Source organism: Ornithodoros turicata, chromosome 7 (assembly GCF_037126465.1).
Source record: "Ornithodoros turicata isolate Travis chromosome 7, ASM3712646v1, whole genome shotgun sequence".
Lineage (NCBI taxonomy): Eukaryota > Metazoa > Arthropoda > Arachnida > Ixodida > Argasidae > Ornithodoros > Ornithodoros turicata.
In genome coordinates, this window is record NC_088207.1 from 4,430,149 (window position 1) to 4,435,830 (window position 5,682).

A 5,682-nucleotide genomic window follows, 5' to 3' on the forward strand; every position below is an offset into this window, starting at 1 on the left:
TCAGAAACCGCAGCATCGTCTACGGCAGTCACAGTGAGCCTCTGCATCAGGGGTCGCAGCTCACCTAGGGGAATGTCTTCATCGGCCAACGGGCCGTAAGCAGCAGGCCCTCGGGTTGGAGTTTCCCCCCCTAGAACCGGACAGTTACCCAAGATATCTCCAAATGACTCGACTGGTCAACGTGACCCAACGCACACAAATAGAAAAGGGGGTCATCGTGCACGGTTGTCTCCCCTACGGAGGAATGTAGGTCCCTAACCTGTGACGGGAATAACCCCAACACAGCGAAAAGGGTGACAAAGCGGGGTCAGTGTCTCCTCTTACTCACGGTAGTCCGGATAACTGAAGCTGGATTACAAGTATTTTCGACTTTCGTTCCCTGGAATTCTTGTCCGAGTCCGGAAGCTGAAGTCCGTATAAACGAGAACAAAATACATGGAGGAAAATCCGTTCCCGTGCCTTTTGTCCGGATACCGCGGGATCCGGATAAATGAAGTCCGGATAAACGGGGGTCGACTGTATCATGTCCCGAATGCCGGAGAGTGCTGTGTACATACTTCGACCTTGCACACTGCGCACTTGGGCTGGATGTACAGTGCTCTCCATCACACTGTTTAGTCTTGCTGTCAGGACGGCCATGACGATCTTGTAGTCACTATTCAGTAGAGAAATTGGGCGCCATGTTGACGGATCACTGGGATTACTGTTGTCTTTAGGAATGATGACAACGTAACTGGCCATGAATTCGGGGTTCCATAAGGAGGTGGTTAGTAGCCACTGAAGATATTTGTGGAAGTAATTGCGGAGTGCATGCCAAAACATTTTGTAGAAGGCATTCGGTAACCCATCCGGTCCTGGACAAGATCTGCTTTTCAGCTTCTTCACTGCGTTGTCAATATCTTCTTTAGTCACAGAAGATATCAACAAGGAGCGCTCCTCGTCTGAGAGTTTGGGCAGGGACTGCAGTACTTGGGAAGGGACCTCTGCAGTTGCCTCAGAGCAAAACTGTCAAGAAAAGAACTGTTGGAAAGCTTGGCGGTCTGTTCTTGACTGAGCAATGTACTCAGCAGCTGTAGTTGCCTCCGGATCGATAAATCGCCTGGAACGCAGGTAGCGCAAGGACCCTGGCCCTGCAACAGACCGAGACCGGAACAATTCTAGTCGCACTGCCATAGTGCTAGACTTCAAGAGAGCCATTCGTTCTGCCTCCAGGCAGTCAAGGTATGCCTTTGCTTTCGAACAGAGCACACTGGAACGTCGAGCTATGCGTATCTTCTTTGTCAGAACAGTTAGTTGGTTGGTACGCTGGTGAGCCTTCGACCGACCCATTGCTGTGAAGAGGAGGCGGAGATCTTTCTTGATCTTGACCAACCGTCGAATGTCGTCTCTGTTGCATGTAGTCTTTCAGACAAGAATTCGTTCAGTGTCGTTATCGTATCTTCGTCGCATAAAGCAGCGTGAGACAATCTCCACGGTCGATGAATTTGCTCTGCTCTTTGAGGTACACGTAGCGTCATCACGACGGCTCGGTGATCGGACACATACCTTCCACTTTGGGAAACCTCAAATACATCACACCTCCGCACATAACTTGTGTATTGTTGTGGTACGTAAAATCGGTCCAAGCGCGAACTGCTTTGTCCTCGGTGCCAGGTGTACACGTATTCGTTACCGCGTACGTGTTAGTTCCAACGCGTCTTGTGATTGGAATTGCTGTACAATTCTGAGTAACTCTCGACCATTCCACACCGGTCTTCCAGCACCAGGCCCTCGGACATCTCACACACCGTTCAAGACGCAGTTGAAGTCTCCCACAAGAAATGTAGAAGATGGGCTTAACAGGTGAACATCAAGATCAGCGAAAAATGCATTGGTGGAGTTCATCTGAGCAGGGGCATACACATTAACTGTGCGAAGTCTGTTCCCCGCAATATTTATGTCCGCAGCCATGACGCGGCCCTCATTGTCTGGAGTCGAGAAAGCGCCAGATAACAAAGCTCGGAGAAAAATAATCACTGCCACACCAGTAAAGCGAGTGGATGCTAGGCTAAAAAAACAGTTCACGCGGAAACGTTGTCTGAACGATTCTACCTCTTGCACCGTGGTAAAATTAGTTTCTTGCGGAAGCAGTATGTCTACTCTGGCAGCTGCGGCGAAATTAATTACTTCTGCTTGCCTATCTGGATTTCGAAATCCCTGTACGTTGAGAGTGCATACTCGCAAATCCATTGTTAGAAAGAGGAATACGAGCTGCACAGCAAGTCGCCAGTTGTTATGACACATATTATGAATACTCTAGTCAGACGAGAATCGGAATCTCCAAAAATATCTCGCTTCAGTTCGCGATGCAAGTCGCTCGCCAGCTTGGCTCTCTTCTTTGTTGGAACAGAGCCCTCTCTCGACGTCGTTGTAGCGTGTTGGTGTTTCGCTGATGTAGTTAGGTCATTGCTTGTAGAACTCTCGCTGTCACTTATCAAGTGTGTCCCAGCATTCATGTGATGTGTTGAAGATGGCAGATGTGTCGCAGCATCACTCTTCACATCAGAAGTTGCGGAGTAGCTGTCGCTTCCCACCTCTGTGTCTTCATCCATGGATGATGAGATGCATCTTGGGTCGCTTCAGGCTTAGCGTAGCAAGTAATATTGGACGGTACGGTCTCACTCGAAGGGGATTCCGCACCATTCAGCAGTTGCTCATGTGCCATATTATCGCAAGAAAAGCTTTCACGTTCGCTCATTGGGACGTCGCCTTGTTGGTCAGTTTGGGGAGTTGGTACCACAGTGGAGATCTCGCTGGTAGGAGCTGGGTCCACATTTGCTGTAGTGGGCGTCGGTTTTGGTGGTCGGATAATGTCAGCGAACGTGCGCTTGCGGACGCAATCAGCCGTATCGTGGTTGCCTTTGCATCGATGACACTGCGAGGTGCATTTTTCCGTTTTATGGCCATATCTTGAGCAACGTGAACAAAACGGCGTAGTACAGACGGCCCGGTAGTGGCCTTCGCGTTTGCACTTGCTGCAAACACGGCGCACTCCTGCACCGTAAACTGAAAAACACCCTTATGGGTATAAATGGCTTGTCCTATAACTCACTCAAAAAATAAATCACTTTTTACACCGTATGGTCTGGAACACCCTTTCTAGAGGGCGTATTCTGTGTAAAACACCCTTTGAAGGGGTGCTTTTCCTTCAAAATGCCTTGTTTTGCACCCTTTAAACACCCTTTTAGGAGGGTGTTTAACACTCTTACAGCCTTTCGAAAGGGTGTAAGCTCCCGCGGCAGCATGCCGAGCCTACAGTCCGACCTTTTTGCTTGTATGGCAACAACCTCCCTAGCGACGGCACAGTTCCAGCCATGGTTCCATAGCAGAACCTAAACTGGAGCGCAGCGCGTCACTGGCAACCCTCATCGTCCTAGCAACACTGTGAGTGAGCAAAAAAAACAATTCGAATAAAATGAAAGCAAAACAGTTGGACATGTGTAAGGGGGAGGTGAAGATCGCAACATCGTAACGCCGTCCGTGCTCGTGAAATGAGCGGCGTTACGATGCTGCCATATTCAGACCTTTTATTGCCAACTGTAGGATGGGACAAGCGATACCAGTAATGAGCCCGATCACCCTCGGTAGCCTGTGTATTGTCATCAAGCAGGAGAGCCACCTATGGAGGTAGTCCCCTTCGGACAACAATAACTTTACGGTACAGTCCTACAAGCTAGATAACAACACTCTCTAGGAGAGTTTGCTTTTCGTGCTGACCATACCAAGCGAACAATCCAAACACGGGAGAGCCGCTGCAGAGTGCAGTACGGTCCTAGCGAGCTGGCTAGAACATGATTTGCCACTCACCCTGAACGTGGCGGAAAAGACGAGTAGACGTCAGCCAGCGGCGAGAGCACTCCACAAGACCATACACTGCTTGCTCACGGACAATGTGGCTACGAAGCCCTGCCCTGACAGCCTGAAATATAGGTGCGTCTCCGAAGTCTGGGCCACCGAAAGCCAGCCGGCAACGACGGATCCAAATTTGAAAGTTGATCTCGGTAATTAATAAAGCCAATTGTTTACGCTGAACGCGCGGAACAGGCAACGGTTCCAGGAACTGTACGGTGGCCCAGGCGACAGTCGGCAGCTGAAATATCTGTGTTACTCTGCGCCACAGCAAAAGAGGAACACGACAACGCCAGAAACAGTGCTCTGCGGTTTCACACATCCCGCAAGACGGGCAACCGTTAGAGCGAGAGATGCGAAAACGGTGTAGTCGCTCGCGAAGAGGAAGAACGTCGTGGGCCAACTTCCACTGAAGACTGGCGCGGCGGGCATCTAGCCAGCCCGCAGTGATTCGACGCCAAGACAGCTTCGTCGGCACCGAAGGAACTGGGGGACCAGACGCCAACTCCCGGAGAGCTGCATAAAAATCGCTGACAGCCCATAACTGGATGTCAGCGTCCGGAAGCTGGAGTCGCAAACGCCGTACAACATCAACACAAGCACTGTATTGATGAGGCAGGACTTCGGACCTAGGCCGAAACCTAGGGCTCTCAACGAACCACCTGGTAGCACATCCCAGAGAGTACTGCACTAATGCGCACGCTGGGTGGCAAGGTTAAGCACGCCACCGGCAAGGCTACGCCGCCCTGGTCACGTGTACGGTGCAAGCGGGATCTTGTGACCCACTCCACCGAACCGCCCCAGAGGAAACGGAACGCGTGCCTCGTGATGGCAATACGGATTAGTGGTGGCGGCGTGGCAACGACTTCTAAAAACCACAAGCGACTGTAGTACCAGGCCAGTAGCAGATGAGCACGAAACGTGATGGGCAAATCAACAAACTTAAGCTGCCGCAGGACAGCTCTGCAACGATTAAACACTCGTGGCCAATTTACGGTAGATATGCCAGTGCAATCAAAAGTCACGCAAGGAATTTTGACTTCTGGCCTCACTGGAACACAGAAAGGAGCTCCGCAGGAAGGCTGGAGGTTCAAAAACAGTGCTGCACTTTTTGATATATTCAGTCTTGCCCCTCAAACGGCTCCGTAATCCTCAAGCGCCTTCGAAACGGGCCCTAGGGAACACTCGCGAGAAACGATCACAGAGATGTCATCCGCGAACGCAAAAACAGGTGGGGGGCATCCATTGGGCAGTGGCAATGTAACTAGAAGCGAGCACAGTCTCTCGAGTAGAGGGTTGATGGCAATGGTGTACAAGGCGGGAGAGAGGGGACTTCTTTGACGGACCCCACAACTTACATCAAAGGGGGACGACAGTCCGCCAGCGACAGAGACAACGCTTCTAGCGCCCCTATACAACGTTTCCACATACCTGATCCAAGCAACGGCGAACCCATATGCCCTCAGCCGAGAGGATAGGTATGCGTGTCGCACGCGATCGAATGCCTTGGACTGATCGAATGACGCCAGCACAGCGGGGGCATGACCACTGTTAATCCAGTGGATGGCATCACGAAGAGCGATTCTATGAAGGTCTGAGGACCTGCCGGGGACGGAACATGCTTGGCAAGGATGTAATACCTTCTCCAACAGAGGTGAAACGCGCAATAGAAGAGTTTTGTATCGCCAACTGTAGGATGGGAGAAGCGTTTTAGCTAAGATCTTACAATCGCTCGTCAGTAATTGGCGTACCAGATTGATCATATACTGAAGGGCAGTTCGTTGAAGTTCGCTA